The sequence below is a fragment of the Aquarana catesbeiana genome, linkage group LG13 (assembly GCF_042186555.1).
Source record: "Aquarana catesbeiana isolate 2022-GZ linkage group LG13, ASM4218655v1, whole genome shotgun sequence".
NCBI classification, from domain to species: domain Eukaryota; kingdom Metazoa; phylum Chordata; class Amphibia; order Anura; family Ranidae; genus Aquarana; species Aquarana catesbeiana.
Window position 1 is genome coordinate 98,583,337 of NC_133336.1, and position 19,237 is coordinate 98,602,573.

Here is a 19,237-nt window from a genome sequence, read left to right on the forward strand (position 1 = left end):
TTGGTTTTGAACCGGCCTTTTCTAGTCTCGTCGTACGTGGTGTACGTCACCGCGTTGTTGGCGATCGGAAATTCCGACAACTTTGTGCGACCGTGTGTAGGCAAAACAAGTTTGAGCCAACATCCGTCGGAAAAAATCCTAGGATTTTGTTGTCGGAATGTCCGAACAAAGTCCGACCGTGTGTATGGGGCATAACAATGTGAAAAAGTGTGCTGCTTTTACTTACTAGTCTGGCTGTTTTTTCTACCTGCTCTTCAGGGACAAGAAAGGGCCAGATCACTATTCCTATGTACACAGATTTCTGTGTGTTTGGTTTGTGTGAAATACATATATATATATATATATATATATATATATATATATATATACACATACAGTGGGGACGTAAAATGTATTCAGACCCCCTTAAATTTTTCACTCTTTGTTATATTGCAGCCATTTGCTAAAATCATTTAAGTTCATTTTTTTCCTCATTAATGTACACACAGCACCCCATATTGACAGAAAAACACAGAATTGTTGACATTTTTGCAGATTTATAAAAAAAGAAAAACTGAAATATCACATGGTCCTAAGTATTCAGACCCTTTGCTCAGTATTTAGTAGAAGCACCCTTTTGATCTAATACAGCCATGAGTCTTTTTGAGAAAGATGCAAAAAGTTTTTCACACCTGGATTTGGGGATCCTCTGCCATTCCTCTTTGCAGATCCTCTCCAGTTCTGTCAGGTTGGATGGTAAACGTTGGTGGACAGCCATTTTTAGGTCTCTCCAGAGATGCTCAATTGGGTTTAAGTCAGGGCTCTGGCTGGGCCATTCAAGAACAGTCACGGAGTTGTTGTGAAGCCACTCCTTCGTTATTTTAGCTGTGTGCTTAGGGTCATTGTCTTGTTGGAAGGTAAACCTTCGGCCAAGTCTGTGGTCCTGAGCATTCTGGAGAAGGTTTTCGTCCAGGATATCCCTGTACTTGGCCGCATTCATCTTTTGCTCGATTGCAACCAGTCGTCCTGTCCCTGCAGCTGAAAAACACCCCCACAACATGATGCTGCCACCACCATGCTTCACTGTTGGGACTGTATTGGACAGGTGATGAGCAGTGCCTGGTTTTCTCCACACATGCCGCTTAGAATTAAGGCCAAGAAGTTCTATCTTGGTCTCATCAGACCAGAGAATCTTATTTCTCACCATCTTGGAGTCCTTCAAGTGTTTTTTTTAGCAAGCTCCATGTGGGCTTTCATGTGTCTTGCACTGAGGAGAGGCTTCCGTCGGGCCACTCTGCCATAAAGCCCTGACTGGTGGAGGGCTGCAGTGATGGTTGGCTTTCAACAACTTACTCCCATCTCCCGACTGCATCTCTGGAGCTCAGCCACAGTGATCTTTGGGTTCTTCTTTACCTCTCTCACCAAGGCTCTTCTCCCCGATAGCTCAGGTTGGCCAGACAGCCAGCTCTAGGAAGGGTTCTGGTCATCCCAAACGTCTTCCATTTAAGGATTATGGAGGCCACTGTGCTCTTAGGAACCTTAAGTGCAGCAGAATTTTTTTTGTAACCTTGGCTAGATCTGTGCCTTGCCACAATTCTGTCTCTGAGCTCCTCAGGCAGTTCCTTTGATCTCATGATTCTCATTTGCTCTGACATGCACTGTGAGCTGTAAGGTTTTATATAGACAGGTGTCCAATCGGTGTAATCAAACACAGCTGGACTCAAATGAAGGTGTAGAACCATCTCAAGGATGATCAGAAGAAATGGACAGCACCTGAGTTAAATATATGAGTGTCACAGCAAAGGGTCTGAATACTTAGGACCATGTGATATTTCAGTTTTTCTTTTTTAATAAATCTGCAAAAATGTCAACAATTCTGTGTTTTTCTGTCAATATGGGGTGCTGTGTGCACATTAATGAGGAAAAAAATGAACTTAAATGATTTTAGCAAATGGCTGCAATATAACAAAGAGTAAAAAATTTAAGGGGGGTCTGAATACTTTCCGTCCCCACTGTATATATGCTGGAGGATACTCCACCCCACCGACAAAAATTTCAGCTACTACTCAACCACTCATACTTTATATACCCACATAGATCTGTTACTGATGGATCAGCTCTCTTTGGAGACTCTATTTAGCGATCGGTTCTATAACCCTCTCAGACCACGCCCCGGTATCCCTCCCTATACATCCGTTGTCCTCTGATGCCAGGTCCTGGACCTGGAGACTGAACGAGAACATCTTGGATGATGTAGTGGCATTGAAGCACATATCGGAATCTATTTCCCTGTATTTTGCCGAGAACTCAACAGAGGATGTAGGACTGGCGTCCATATGGGAAGGGCATAAAGGCAGTGATCAGGGGGGAGTTCATATCCCAGGGCGCGAGGCTGAAAAAAGCACGAGAGGGGAATCTCCAAACCCTCCTAAAAAAGATCCAATCTGCAGAACTCAAACATAAATGTTGACTGACTCCAGAGCTGGCAGCAGAACTCCAATCCCTTCGCTTGGAGCTTGCCAACATGCTCGATGCTCAGATACAGGCCCACCCACGCCACATTTCTCACAAATTTTACGAGTACGGGAATAAATGCGGGTGACTGCTAGCCAGGGCCGCTCAAATCCAAATATCAAAGGCTTTGGGGTCGGGTCAAGGGAACATAAACTATCCACTTATGCTAAAGGGGTGTGACCAGGCATGTACTGGCCATCAGGACTACTGGGAGTTTCCCGGTGGGCTGATGGCTCAGTGGGCCGGTCAGGTGCATTCCTGGAGCCGCTCCTCTCTGACAGTAAGTGATCGCGATTTCACTCCTGTCAGGAGGAGCAGCTGCTGCCACTTGCTGGAGAGAGGATTAGGCTTTCTGCTCCCTCCAGCCTGCAGGGGGAGATAGACAGCCGGCAGACTTTCCTTCCTCTCTCCCCTTATCACTTGTCATTTATCACATGACTGGTGAGAGGAACGAGATGCTGCTTTCAGAACTGTGAGTACACGTGGGAGGGGGAGGAGAGGGAGGACACTCTACTGAAAGGGGGCTGCTGGTGATGGGGACACTCTGATGTAAGGGGGCTGCTGGTGATGGGGACACTCTGATGTAAGGGGGCTGCTGGTAATGGGGACACTCTTATGTGAGGGGTCTGCTGGTAATGGGGACACTCTGAGGAAAGGGGGCTGCTGGTGATGGGGACGCTCTGATGTAAGGGGGCTGCTGGTAATGGGGACACTCTGATAAAAGGGGGCTGCTGGTGATGGGGACACTCTGATGAAAGGGGGCTGCTGGTGATGGGGACACTCTGATGTAAGAGGGCTGCTGGTAATGGGGACATTCTGATGAAAGGGGGCTACTGGTAATGGGGACATTTTGATAAAAGGGGGCTGCTGGTAATGGGGACATTCTGATGAAAGGGGCTGCTGGTAATGGGGACACTCTGATGAAAGGGGACTGCTGATGGGGGGCACTCAAAATTAAAGTGGGTCGGTCTGGATGAAGTCCAGGGCCAAATTTTTGTCCCAGTCCAGCCCTGGGTGTGACCTGTCTCAACCTAGAACTGTACACCAGCAAGCCTCCATCCCTGCATATATATATGTATAAAAAAGGAGAGAATAGGAATGGGACTTTGAATGAGGCCTGTAGGTGTATATAATAATATCACATGAAAAAAACCTGAATGTCACAGACCCCTGAGGGGAGTTCATGGTAGTGATATTGAGAGATTATATTAACTTATGTTGAATTCTTATGATTGTATTTTTACATCATAAATGCTTTATTATATTGTTTAATCATGTTCTCTCAATATCACTACCATGAACTCCCCTCAGGGGTCTGTGACATTCAGGTTTTTTTCATGTGATATTATTATATACACTTACAGGCCTCATTCAAAGTCCCATTCCTATTCTCTCCTTTTTTATACATATATATATGCAGGGATGGAGGCTTGTTGGTGTACAGTTCTAGGTTGAGACAGGTCACACCCCTTTTGCAAATGTATTTATGGGTGGAAGACATCCACTTTTCCCTCAAGTGACATGCCCCACCTTGTACTTTATTATTGTTTTTTAAGTGGTTTTACTAACCCATTAATCAATCCAACTTACGCTCAGAACATGTATTTTTATTCCCTTCTCAATACACCACCCAATCGTTTATGTTCTGTCATTTTGAATTACTATTACTTTAATCAGTATCTTACTTTGGTTTAATGGTCATTCTAGAAATCCTTCTATACTTTAAATGATTTTTTCTCTTTTTTTATGCCCAGCTTCCATGTTATTTTGTCACCCACCCAGCCCATGGGTGGAGGGGCGGGTTCTCTTTGTTACCGTTCTCTCTCCCGCGGCTGCGATGCGTCCAGCTCTTCCACCCAATACACATTTGGGGGGTTGGAGCCTGATCTCAGCGCATCGGCGTCATATGTACGTGCCCCGCCCCCAGTGTCAGGGACACCTATGGACGGGAACACGTTATTAACACCCACCGTTTTGGCGGAGGTAGGCAGATATCCACTGGTGTGTTTTACTGCACCTGTGGAGCCCTGCCGCCCCTCCCACACGCCAAATTCACGAGGTATATATGAGGCTAGCAGGGATATACACTCAGAGCCAGGGGATTCCCAGCTGAGAGTGCACCAACGGTTCACTCTGCCCTGATTTCATCTGAGGAGCAGATCACTTCAATTTTCTGTCTATCTATACAGGTAATTGAGGATCCTGTCCACTTGTCCTCTCCTTTACTTTTTCCTTCCACACAGACACACACACGCATACATACATACATACATATACACTCACATTCACTCACACGTATCCCTTAATAAACTGATCTCAATATAATGCATATAGATACACAAACTTATACTCAACACATATTCGTTTATACATTCACAGGTTAATCACCTATATTTTGTATATTTTATTTTTATTTATTTTTATTTTTAATTTTAATTTATATACCTCCCATTTATCTTTACATTTATTATTTCTATACATTACCACTAATATTATTACTGGGATACCCCTAGTGAATATACCTATTTCTAGGAGTATATATAATTGTATTCAATTATAATTGTATCCTCACTTCTTACCTCACACACCCATTTAGACCCTTCATCCACTTACTCAATTCACTTATCCAATCAACATACACTTTCTCTGACACATCTAGTCTCTCTTTTCTCTTTCTCCCCTCCTCGTACTTCCCTCTCTTTCCTCCCTTTAATCTTTCTTTTCTCCCTGTTGTCGCACAGATTTTAGCAAATGTTAACCCTGCATCCATCATGCATCATACACACTTACTTAGTGACCGTCGACCCGCCCTTGTGGCTGTGTCCTCTCTGGATTTCATCTGGTTATTCCCAGCCTCAGTCCCGGTTGAGGGCACTCCTACCAGACCCCCGTACAACTCCACCCCTGGAACTGCCTTCCATCTAAGAGCCATTTTGTAAGTAACAAAGCCATCATTTTTTACTTTTCATCTTCAGGGCTTAATACCTAGTTAACCATTAAAATCATTCCGTATTTCATTACTTTATAGTACAATGCATGCATCCAACTCCTGACGAGTGGCGAAAGGCCATGAAATGCGTAGAGTGTTCATCCAGTGATGCCAAGTTATGCTTGTTCCAATCAATCCCAACCAATCATGTTCTTTGTCTGTACTAATTATGTGTATATATTATTTTGGTTGAATTGTATTCTTTTGCTGTCTTGAATTCTACTGTTTGTCACAAATCATGTTCTAGTGATCAATCTTCTATTATTAAATGTAGTATGATTATATTAACTTACGTTGAATTCTTATGATTGTATTTTTACATCATAAATGCTTTATTATATTGTTTAATCATGTTCTCTCAATATCACTACCATGAACTCCACTCAGGGGTCTGTGGCATTCAGGTTTTTTTCATGTGATATTATTATATACACCTACAGGCCTCATTCAAAGTCCCATTCCTATTCTCTCCTTTTTTTATACATATATCCGCTTATGCTGATGATGTCCTGTTCTATATGGATGACCCCCTGATCTCTCTCCCCAATATTATGAATGAACTACAGAATTTCAGCTTACTCTCCAATTTCAAAATCAATTATAATAAGTCTGAAATTCTATCCTTAAACATCCCATCGAGCTTGCGTACATGGTTGCAGTCCCCCTTCTCCTTCACGTGGTACCACACTCACCTGAAATATCTGGGTGTTTATCTTACCCTCCTCTGCTCCCAGCTTTATAATAGTAATTACACCCTGCTACTCTCCACTATAAAATCAGACTTACACAGGTGGAACAGGGAGACCTTCTCATGGATGGGCCGAGTCAGTGTGTTAAAGATGAATGTGTTACCTTGCATTCTGTTTTATATACAAATGGTGCCTATCTATTTACCCAGGTCTTTCTTTTCGATCCTTAACAGTACATCTCTAATCATAGTTTGACCACTATTCCTATTCCCCTGACAATTAGTGTCTGCCTCCTTGGCCTAGTGGAACAACTGGCATTTGCCAAAGCAACACGCACCCTAATAGGTATCCTTCTTTTCTATGCGAGCAAAGCCATAGTACTAAAGTGGAAGTCAACCACTCCCCCCACACTGTCCTCATGGAAGCAATTATTCAATGCAATGATACCCCTCTATAAACCAACACATCTATCCCGAGGATGCCCCAAAAAATATCACAAGGTCTGCCATTTGTGGACAGACTCAGATTCCACAACAGATGATCAGCCCTCAGAGGATCAACCCGGATAGATCTCAGACGCTAGCCTAAAAATCAATACAACTACATTTATTCTACATCTATTCTCAAATGTCCCTATAGAGTCCAAGGTCAATAACTAAAACCGGGAGACAACTCCACAAGAAAAAATATCTCATATCAACATCCTGCCATGTGTTACCTGAGCAGCGACTGTGTTGTGTTTAGTTATGTTGATTTTAGAGAATCTGTTAGTAGTACTATGTTATGCACATGAATATGTGCACCGGTTGGCCGAGGTATGCCCCAATGGCCCTGTTTTGTACTACTAAAAGAAATTTTCAATAAAAAGAAATTAAAAAAAAAAAAAAACAGAAACAGTACGTCTCTAAAATACATCTGGCAGGGGCGAAGCCTTCGGTTAGCTCTTAGGAGCAGCCACAGTGGGAGATTCCAGGTGAGCAGTGCGACTCAGGAGTGTTTGTAACGCCATGGCAAACTGATCCATGCTGTGATCCTGCTCATCCAATCTGGAAAAAATATTACCAACAAGTGGATTGATTGAGACCGAGAGTCCATTCCACTCTCGTCCATTCCACTCTGGCCTATGCAATGCACACCTTATTGCATTGCACGGCCTTGAGGTGCCACTGGGGGAGCTCTTAGTCCTATGTTACTCACTGGGACGCCTGCCCTGGGACAGACTGCGCATGCGCCGCTGGGCGGTAATGCGAGCGCACCCTGTCACGGCCGAGTCAGGTGATGAGGAAGCTTTACACTGCACACCTGATTGGGGCATGTATATTAGGCACTAGCTGTAGCCCTATATCATGGCAACTACCTCCAATTTTGGATCCCTTATCCGGACAAACTTTCATTTTACAATACTACTTGGTTAGGTATGTACTTATTGTTCTTACTCAGCGGTTGTTGGCACTATTAGGATTTTTAGATTATTTACTGGAGACATTCCTATCTTTACAGATGGTGTGGATCTGACCTTCTCTGTCCTTTCTGTGCTTTAAGCTTTAGCGATATACTTAAAAAGACTCCTATATGATGCAAATCTCCCTGGTTTTAGTACCTGTCCAGCTCTATTGACACTGGCATTACTTTTATATACAGAGTATAGTCATAGGTGAGAATATATTTTAGTAGTCATACACTGAGTTTTTTTGTTCCCTGTCCTTCCTTTTTCTCTCCCTCCCTTTTCTTTCTCCTCTCCCGCCCCCCCCCCCCCCCTTCTACCTTCCTTATTTTTAACCTGTTCCCCTTCCCCAATCCTCCCTCCCTCCTCCCTACTTCACACCCACCCGCCCTTTCCACCCTTTTCCCCCGATCCCACCCCCCCTTTCTTCCCTTCCCTCCTCCCCCTAGCTACATACTACAGATTAAATATCCCCAATCTACAAATATCTATTGTTCATACCAAGGTAGGTATAGGTAGGATCCTGCCTACCCCAACGCATGAGAATATCCAGATAGGGGCGTAGTTTCTTAATTATCTTTACATAGTTTATTTTTCTTCTTTTTCCTTTGCCTACACAGTTTAGGTGTTGCACTGCCCTCCTTTTGGTGCATCTATATAGACATATGTTTATACATTTTCTATCTGGCATGCCCCCACATATCGCCTGTCGCGCACCTTGCATGCTGTGTGTCCATTCGTTTACTCCTGGGTGCTTTCTGCATACTCTGAGACTATCTACCTACCTATTATATATGGTTCTACTGCGCTATAATTATTGATTGTCTCTTTCTCTCCTTAGAATATATACAAATCTCCTGAAGAAGTGATTTTTGTAAAATACGTAGAGCTTATTTTATGGCTACATTATAGTCTAGTCATACATGTCTACTATGACATGTTTCTGACATCTATGACCTATATTGGAGAGGTCTAGCTGCCACTGTAGTAATACCGCAGTATTTTAATTTGTTTTTTATCTCTATGTATTAAATGTTAATAAAAGTTTATTGTTTATTTCTTATGATTAGTGCCTGGAAAGTCCATTTTTTCACTTTCATTATTTGAACAAATGATACTCAAGCCTGAACAATTTAACGGTTTTATAATTTCATTTAATTATGCTATAACAGTGCTATGTACAATCAACTAAGATTATGGATGAGTAGTGTGGTTTCTGAAATTGCCATCTACTTGTTTGTAAAAATTTGCTCTCAATTTCACTCATTAATTTACCTGAACAAGAAAAGATTGTTTTCTGTGATGGGCTTTAAGATGGAGCATTACATTACAGTAATGTTGCGCCATAAAATCCATACTCTCTAAATGTTTCCTCTGTTCTCTTATTAGGGGAAGGTTGTTATGGAAGATTGAAACCAAACATCTTCAAACCAGTTCATCTTGCTTGGTCTTTCTAACATTGCCCACCTCCAGATTATTTGCTTCCTTATCTTCTTGATGTATGTCATAACGATTGCTGGATATATTCTACTGATTCCTGTGGTATGGCTCAACACAAATTTACAGACTCCCATGTATTTTTTCCTGTGTAACCTCTCCATTATTGATATGTGTTTCTCTTCCACAATTGTTCCCAAAATTCCTATTAATGCTCTAGCCAAGGACAGAAGCATCTCCCTATGGGGACGTGCTGCCCAAATGTACTTTTCCCTAGCACTTGGGGCTACAGAGTGTATTATACTTGCTGTCATGGCCTACGTTAGGTTTGCCGCCATCTGTAGACCATTGCACTACAATTCCATCATGAACAAGAAGTTGTGTGCTTGTTTAGCATCTATATCATGGAGTATTTGTTTTTTGAACTCTGCTGTCCATGTTACCCTCACCTTCAAACTTCCCTGCTTCAGGTCCCACCAAGTTAATCACTTCTTTTGTGAAATGCCACCTTTCTTTTGACTGTCCTGCCGAGACACGTGGCTCAATGAGATAGTAATGTATATATCAGCAGGAATCATAGCCATATGTTCTTTCTGTTTGACTTTAATTTCATATGTTCAAATAGTCTCTACCATTATGAAGAATGATTCCTCTCAAGGGAGGCATAAAGCTTTCTCCACTTGTGCTTTACAACTAACTGTGGTGGCCCTATACTATGGAACCATCATGTTCATGTATCTACGACCTCGCTCCACATATTCTCCTGAAACAGACAAGACAGTACCTATACTTTATACAATCGTAACTCTGATTTTGAACCCCATTATCTATTCTACAGCATGAGAAACAGGTGAAGCGGCATTAATGGACACAGGTAGGTTGCATTTTTGGGCACAGGTGAAGCGGAATTGATGGACACAGGTAGGCTGCATTGTTGGGCACAGGTGAAGTGGCATTGATGGACACAGGTAGGCTACATTGTTGGGCACAAGTGAAGCGGCATTGATGGACACAGGTAGGCTGCGTTTTTGGGCACAGGTGAAGCGGCATTGATGGGCACAGGTAGGCTGCATTGATTGACACAGATAGGCTGCATTGTTGGGCACGGGTGAAGCAGCATAGATGGACACAGGTAGGCTGCATTGTTGGGCACAGGTAAAGCGCCTTAGATGGACACAGGTAGGTTGCATTGTTGGGCACAAATGAAGGGGCATTGAAGGACACAGGCTGCATTCTTGGGCACCAGTGAAGCGGCATTGATGGGCACAGGTAGGCTGCATTGTTGGGCACAAGTTAAGTGGCATTGATGGACACAGGTAGGCTGCATTCTTGGGCACAGGTGAAGCGCCATTGATAGACACAGGTAGGATGCATTCTTGGCCACAGGTGAAGCGGCATTGATGGACACAGGTGAGGCTGCATTATCGGGCACAGGTGAAGTGGCATCGATGAACACAGGTGAGGCAGCTGCATTGATGAGCACAGGTGAGGCTGCATTGATGAGCACAAGTGAGGCTGCATTGATGATCACAGGTGAGGCTGCATTGTTGGGCACAGGTGAGGCTGCAGTATTGGGCACAGGTGAGGCTGCTTTTTTGGGCACAGGTGAGGCTGCATTGTTGGGCACAAGTGAAGCAGCATTGATGGACACAGGTAGGCTGCATTGATGTACACAGGTAGGCTGCATTGTTGGGCACAAGTGAAGCGGCATTGATGGACACAGGCTGCATTTTTGGGCACAGGTGAAGCGGCATTGATGGACACAGGTAGGTTGCACTGATGGACACAGGTAGGCTGCATTGTTGGGCACAGGTGAAGCAGAATTGATGGACACAGGTAGGCTGCATTCTTGGGCAAAGGTGAGGCAGCATTGATGGACACAGGTAGGCTGCATTGTTGGGCACAGGTGAAGCGGCATTGATGGACACAGGTGAGGCTGCATTGTTGGGCACAGGTGAAGTAGCATTGATGGACACAGATAAGATGGCTGCATTGATGAGAACAGGTGAGGCTGCATTGATGAGCACAAGTGAGGCTGCATTGATGAGCACAGGTGAGGCTGCATTGTTAGGCACAGGTGAGGCTGCATTATTGGGCACAGGCGAGGCTGCTTTGTTGGATACAGGTGAGGCTGCATTGTTGGGCACAAGTGAAGTGGCATTGATGGACACAGGTAGGCTGCATTTTTAGACACAGGTGAAGCAGCATTGATGGACACAGGTAGGCTGCATTTTTGAGCACAGGTGAAGCAGCATTGATGGACACAGGTGAGGCTGCATTTTTGGGCACAGGTGAAGCAACATTGATGGACACAGGTAGGCTGCATTGTTGGGCACAGGTGAAGTGGCATTGATGAACACAGGTAGGCTGCATTCTTGGGCACAGGTAAAGCAGCATTGATGGACACAGGTAGGCTGCATTTTTGGGCACAGGTGAAGCGGCATTGATGGACACAGGTAGGCTGCATTGATGGACACAGGTAATCTGCATTGTTGGGCACAGGTGAAGCAGCACTGATGGACATGGGTAGGCTGCATTCTTGGGCACAGGTGAAGCGGCATTGATGGACACAGGTAGGCTGCATTGTTGGGCACAAGTGAAGTGGCATTGATGGAAACAGGTAGGCTGCAGTATTGGGCACAGGTGAGGCTGCTTTTTTGGGCACAGGTGAGGCTGCATTGTTGGGCACAAGTGAAGCGGCATTGATGGACACAGGTAGGCTGCATTGATGTACACAGGTAGGCTGCATTGTTGGGCACAAGTGAAGCGGCATTGATGGACACAGGCTGCATTTTTGGGCACAGGTGAAGCGGCATCGATGGACACAGGTAGGTTGCACTGATGGACACAGGTAGGCTGCATTGTTGGGCACAGGTGAAGCAGAATTGATGGACACAGGTAGGCTGCATTCTTGGGCAAAGGTGAGGCAGCATTGATGGACACAGGTAGGCTGCATTGTTGGGCACAGGTGAAGCGGCATTGATGGACACAGGTGAGGCTGCAGTGTTGGGCACAGGTGAAGCAGCATTGATGAACACAGATAAGATGGCTGCATTGATGAGAACAGGTGAGGCTGCACTGATGAGCACAAGTGAGGCTGCATTGATGAGCGCAGGTGAGGCTGCATTGTTAGGCACAGGTGAGGCTGCATTATTGGGCACAGGCGAGGCTGCTTTGTTGGATACAGGTGAGGCTGCATTGTTGGGCACAAGTGAAGTGGCATTGATGGACACAGGTAGGCTGCATTTTTAGACACAGGTGAAGCAGCATTGATGGACACAGGTAGGCTGCATTTTTGAGCACAGGTGAAGCAGCATTGATGGACACGGGTGAGGCTGCATTTTTGGGCACAGGTGAAGCAACATTGATGGACACAGGTAGGCTGCATTGTTGGGCACAGGTGAAGTGGCATTGATGAACACAGGTAGGCTGCATTCTTGGGCACAGGTAAAGCAGCATTGATGGACACAGGTAGGCTGCATTTTTGGGCACAGGTGAAGCGGCTTGATGGACACAGGTAGGCTGCATTGATGGACACAGGTAAGATGCATTGTTGGGCACAGGTGAAGCAGCACTGATGGACATGGGTAGGCTACATTCTTGGGCACAGGTGAAGCGGCATTGATGGACACAGGTAGGCTGCATTGTTGGGCACAAGTGAAGTGGCATTGATGGAAACAGGTAGGCTGCATTCTTGGACACAGGTGAAGCTGAATTGATGGACACAGGTGAGGCTGCAGTATTGGGCACAGGTGAAGTGGCATTGATGGATACAGGTGAGACAGCTGCATTGATGAGCACAGCTGAGGCTGCATTGATGAGCACAGGTGAGGCTGCATTGATGGACACAGGTAGGCTGCATTTTTGAGCACAGGTGAAGCGGCATTGATGGACACAGGTAGGCTGCATTGTTGGGCACAGTGAAGTGGCATTGATGGAAACAGGTAGGCTGCATTCTTGGACACAGGTGAAGCTGCATTGATGGACACATGTGAGGCTGCAGTATTGGGCACAGGTGAAGTGGCACTGATGGATACAGGTGAGGCAGCTGCATTAATGAGCACAGGTGAGGCTGCATTGATGAGCACAAGTGAGGTTGCATTGATGAGCACAGGTGAGGCTGCATTGATAGACACAGGTAGGCTGCATTTTTGGGCACAGGTGAAGTGGCATTAATGGACACAGGTAGGCTGCATTGTTGGGCACAAGTGAAGCGGCATTGATGGACACTGGTATGCTGCATTTTTGGGCACAGGTGAAGCGGCATTGATGGACATAGGTAGGCTGCATTGATGAGCACAGGTGAAGCGGCATTGATGGACACAGGTAGGCTGCATTTTTGGGCACAGGTGAAGTAGTATTGATGGACACAGGTAGGCTGCATTGATGGACACAGGTAAGCTGCATTGTTGGGCACAGGTGAAGCAGCACTGATGGACATGGGTAGGCTGCATTCTTGGGCACAGGTGATGCAGCATTGATGGACATGGGTAGGCCGCATTGTTGGGCACAGGTGAAGCGGCATTGATGGACACAGATAGGCTGCATTGTTGGGCACAGGTGAAAGGGCATTGAAGGACACAGGTAGGCTGTATTGTTGGGCACAGGTAGGCTGCAATGTTGGGCACAAGTGAAGTGGCATTGATGGAAACAGGTAGGCTGCATTCTTGGGCACAAGTGAAACAGCATTGGTGAACACAGGTAGGCTGCATTCTTGGACACAGGTGAAGCGGCATTGATGGACACAGGTGAGGCTGCAGTATTGGGCACAGGTGAAGTGGCATTGATGGATACAGGTGAGGCAGATGCATTAATGAGCACAGGTGAGGCTGCATTGATGAGCACAAGTGAGGCTGCATTGATGATCACAGGTGAGGCTGCATTGTTGGGCACAGGTGAGGCTGCAGTATTGGGCACAGGTGAGGCTGCTTTTTTGGGCACAGGTGAGGCTGCATTGTTGGGCACAAGTGAAGTGGCATTGATGGACACAGGTAGGCTGCATTGATGGACACAGGTAGGCTGCATTGTTGGGCGCAAGTGAAGCGGCATTGATGGACACAGGCTGCATTTTTGAGCACAGGTGAAGCGGCATTGATGGACACAGGTAGGGTGCACTGATGGACACAGGTAGGCTGCATTGTTGGGCACAGGTGAAGCAGAATTGATGGACACAGGTAGGCTGCATTCTTGGGCAAAGGTGAGGCAGCATTGATGGACACAGGTAGGCTGCATTGTTGGGCACAGGTGAAGCGGCATTGATGGACACAGGTGAGGCTGCATTGTTGGGCACAGGTGGAGCAGCATTGATGGACACAGATAAGGTGGCTGCATTGATGAGCACAGGTGAGGCTGCATTCATGAGCACAAGTGAGGCTGCATTGATGAGCACAGGTGAGGCTGCATTGTTAGGCACAGGTGAGGCTGCATTATTGGGCACAGGCGAGGCTGCTTTGTTGGATACAGGTAAGGCTGCATTGTTGGGCACAAATGAAGTGGCATTGATGGACACAGGTAGGCTGCATTTTTAGACACAGGTGAAGCAGCATTGATGGACACAGGTAGGCTGCATTGTTGGGCACAGGTGAAGTGGCATTGATGAACACAGGTAGGCTGAATTCTTGGGCACAGGTGAAGCAGCATTGATGGACACAGGTAGGCTGCATTTTTGGGCACAGGTGAAGCGGCATTGATGGACACAGGTAGGCTGCATTGATGGACACAGGTAAGCTGCATTGTTGGGCACAGGGGAAGCAGCACTGATGGACATGGGTAGGCGGCATTCTTGGTCACAGGTGAAGCGGCATTGATGGACACAGGTAGGCCGCATTGTTGGGCACAAGTGAAGTGGCATTGATGTAAACAAGTAGGCTGCATTCTTAGACACAGGTGAAGCTGAATTAATGGACACAGGTGAGGCTGCAGTATTGGGCACAGGTGAAGTGGCATTGATGGATACAGGTGAGGCAGCTGCATTGATGAGCACAGGTGAGGCTGCATTGATGAGCACAGGTAAAGCTGCATTGATGGATACAGGTAGGCTGCATTTTTGAGCACAGGTGAAGCGGCATTGATGGACACAGGTAGGCTGCATTGTTGGGCACAAGTGAAGTGGCATTGATGGAAACAGGTAGGCTGCATTCTTGGAAACAGGTGAAGCTGCATTGATGGACACAGGTGAGGCTGCAGTATTGGGCACAGGTAAAGTGGCATTGATGGATACAGGTGAGGCAGCTGCATTGATGAGCACAGGTGAGGCTGCATTGATGAGCACAAATGAGGTTGCATTGATGAGCACAGGTGAGGCTGAATTGATAGACACAGGTAGGCTGCATTTTTGGGCACAGGTGAAGTGGCATTGATGGACACAGGTAGGCTGCATTGTTGGGCACAAGTGAAGCGGCATTGATGGACACTGGAAGTCTGCATTTTTGGGCACAGGTGAAGCGGCATTGATGGACATAGGTAGGCTGCATTGATGGGCAAAGGTGAAGCAGCATTGATGGACACAGGTAGGCTGCATTTTTGGGCACAGGTGAAGTGGAATTGATGGACACAGGTAGGCTGCATTGTTGGGCACAAGTGAAGCGGCATTGATGGACACTGGTAGGCTGCATTTTTGGGCACAGGTGAAGCGGCATTGATGGACATAGGTAGGCTGCATTGATGGGCAAAGGTGAAGCAGCATTGATGGACACAGGTGAGGCTGAAGTATTGGGCACAGGTGAAGTGGCATTGATGGATACAGGTGAGGCAGATGCATTGATGAGCACAGGTGAGGCTGCATTGATGAGCACAAGTGAGGTTGCATTGATGAGCACAGGGGAGGCTGCATTGATAGACACAGGTAGGCTGCATTTTTGGGCACAGGTGAAGTGGAATTGATGGACACAGGTAGGCTGCATTGTTGGGCACAAGTGAAGCGGCATTGATGGACACTGGTAGGCTGCATTTTTGGGCACAGGTGAAGCGGCATTGATGGACATAGGTAGGCTGCATTGATGGGCAAAGGTGAAGCAGCATTGATGGACACAGGTAGGTTGCATTTTTGGGCACAGGTGAAGTAGTATTGATGGACACAGGTAGGCTGCATTGATGGACACAGGTAAGCTGCATTGTTGGGCACAGGTGAAGCAGCACTGACAGACATGGGTAGACTGCATTCTTGGGCACAGGTGAAGCAGCATTGATGGACACAGGTAGGCCGCATTGTTGGGCACAGGTGAAGCGGCATTGATGGACACAGGTAGGCTGCATTGTTGGGCACAGGTGAAAGGGCATTGAAGGACACAGGTAGGCTGTATTGTTGGGCACAGGTAGGCTGCAATGTTGGGCACAAGTGAAGTGGCATTGATGGAAACAGGTAGGCTGCATTCTTGGGCACAAGTGAAACAGCATTGGTGAACACAGGTAGGCTGCATTCTTGGATACAGGTGAAGCGGCATTGATGGACACAGGTGAGGCTGCAGTGTTGGGCACAGGTGAAGCGGCATTGATGGACACAGGTGAGCTGAAGTGTTGGGCACAGGTGAGGCTGCATTGATGAGCACAAGTGAGGCTGCATTGATGAGCACAGGTGAGGCTGCATTGTTGAGCACAGGTGAGGCTGCATTATTGGGCACTGGTGTGGCTGCTTTGTTGGGCACAAGAGAAGCGGTATTGATGGACACAGGTAGGCTACATTTTTGGGCAAAGATGAAGCGGCATTGATGGACACAGGTAGGCTGCATTGTTGGGCACAAGTGAAGTGGCATTGATGGACACTGGTAGGCTGCATTTTTGGGCACAGGTGAAGTGGCAATGATGGACATAGGTAGGCTGCATTGATGGGCAAAGGTGAAGCAGCATTGATGGACACAGGTAGGCTGCATTTTTGGGCACAGGTGAAGCGGCATTGATGGACACAGGTAGGCTGCATTGATGGACACAGGTAGGCTGCATTGTTGGGCACAAGTGAAGCGGCACTGATGGACACTGGTAGGCTGCATTTTTGGGCACAGGTAAAGCAGCTTTGATGGACATAGGTAGGCTGCATTAATGGGCAAAGGTGAAGCAGCATTGATGGACACAGGTAGACTGCATTTTTGGGCACGGATGAAGTGTCATTGAAGGACACAGGTAGGCTGCATTGTTGGGCACAGGTAAAGCGGCATTGATGGACACAGGTAGGCTGCATTGTTGAGCACAGGTGAGGTTGCATTGATGAGCACAGGTGAGGCTGCATTATTGGGCACAGGTGAGGCTGCATTGCTGGGCACAGGTGAGGCTGCATTGTTGGGCACACGTGAGGTCGCATTGATAAGCACAGGTGAGGCTGCATTGATGAGCACAGGTGAGGCTACCCTTGCTATAGTGAGGCTGCGATAGGTGAAAGGAAGTAGAGGTAGAGAAGGCCAGTGGTGGTGGGGCCATGAATCAGCTTTCTGGATGAACTCAAGATCTGCATACATGGATGCCACCAGTTTCAGTGTCCAAGGGCTCTGCAAAGAGAGGTGAAGCTGTGTGTGGGTTACTAAAGATGTCTACTATTGCATTAAAGTGACAGAATAATACCTTAAAGATGGCAACACATGTACCAGTCTTATTAAACCATCTTCTACCAGTTCACCAGCAACTATGACAAAACAAGGACACTCATAGGAGTGCAGACAAATAGGCTGCGTACCCCAGAAGATGCAAAAGAAAATACGAACGAACCCCCTAACGGGGCTTTAATGCAGCCAATAAATTCAGAATAAGTAAGTAGTCAAAAATAGTTTATTAGTACAAAAAAATTGTATAAAACAAGTGGGTTCTGACCTACGGCCAGGACACGAACTGGAGTACAATGTAAAGTAAAAAACAACAACAACTGACAGTGCCCGTAATCCAGAACAGTGTACAATACAATGTATTTTTGACAACAAGATCATGAGTTTTAAAATCCTGACGCGTTTCGACCCTAACTGGGTCTTCTTCAGAGGATGGCTGTCAGCTGTGGGGATGTAAACATACATCAAACATAGCACAAAAACACCACCAACAATAGACTTGTGTATATGTCACCCGACATATGTTCATAAATTGCAGTCACAAAGTTCCCGATAGCTCAGAGTGTTCCCTCCTGTGTCCTTTACCTCCCCAAAGACAGACCAGCTCCCCGGAGAGCGGGTGATAGGCCAACATGCCTTGCAAGGGATCACGCATAAGCTACCCCCCACTGAGGGTGAGGAGCACACACTGCACCCAAAGCGGTGACGCTGAAATTGAATTAGAGGTAAGGAATCATTAGGTCCTTAAATCATACAGAAAAATAATTTACCCTAGCTTAGAACAGTTTTACTCATACTAGGATATATGAGGGTCCATGGGTATACAGGGAACAGGGTGGGAAAAAGGAGGGGGAAGAAGAAAAAGAAAAGGAAGGGGGGGGGGAAGGGGAGAGGAAAGGGAAAGAGAGAGTGTGGAAGGGAGAGGTTACCTAAGATAGCGGAAGGTTAGGGTTACGAGCAGCCTGTCGTTAAGCGTGTGCCTGAGATAAATGAGATAGCCTCTTGCAGGATGGAGTTGTCGGCAATCACCCCGTGAGCAGTCCGTCTCCCATAGCAATGGGAGCAGACTCGTGATGCATGGGAAACTCAGCCTGTGCCCAAGTATGGAAGAGTTAAGGGAAGTGCATGCATGGAGTCCACACTATGTGCCCATAACTTTACTGGAACTGAAGTAATGGTGATACGCTGGACAGTTGGATGTGGACAAGGCAAGTTACAGAGAAGGTGTACATTGACATGGGGACCCGAGAGTTAACCGAAGAACACTTATGGTGCACGTGTACATAGTGTACATTGATCTCTAAAGGTACCCCATGTGCAGTCAAGTGACCCAGTTATAGGTGCTTAGTGTAGCCCAGAAGAACCCACCATGGGTCGGTGCTTCATGTAACCCTTGTTTGGCGCCCAACAAGCAAGAAAACATGGAGGATTTGACAAACATCCTGTCACCCTGACCTGCCCACATACAGTATGTAGGTGTATAAAGAAGATTTTAGAGCATTAATGGCCTCCAGTTGCAAAATATATTGCATTTTTGCATTACCAATTATGAAAGCAAACCGCATTATAAACATTTACATTATACATACATTGTTGTACACCATGCTTTATTTGACAAGAAAAAATATTTGCACTACACTTCAAATAAAGTGAGATA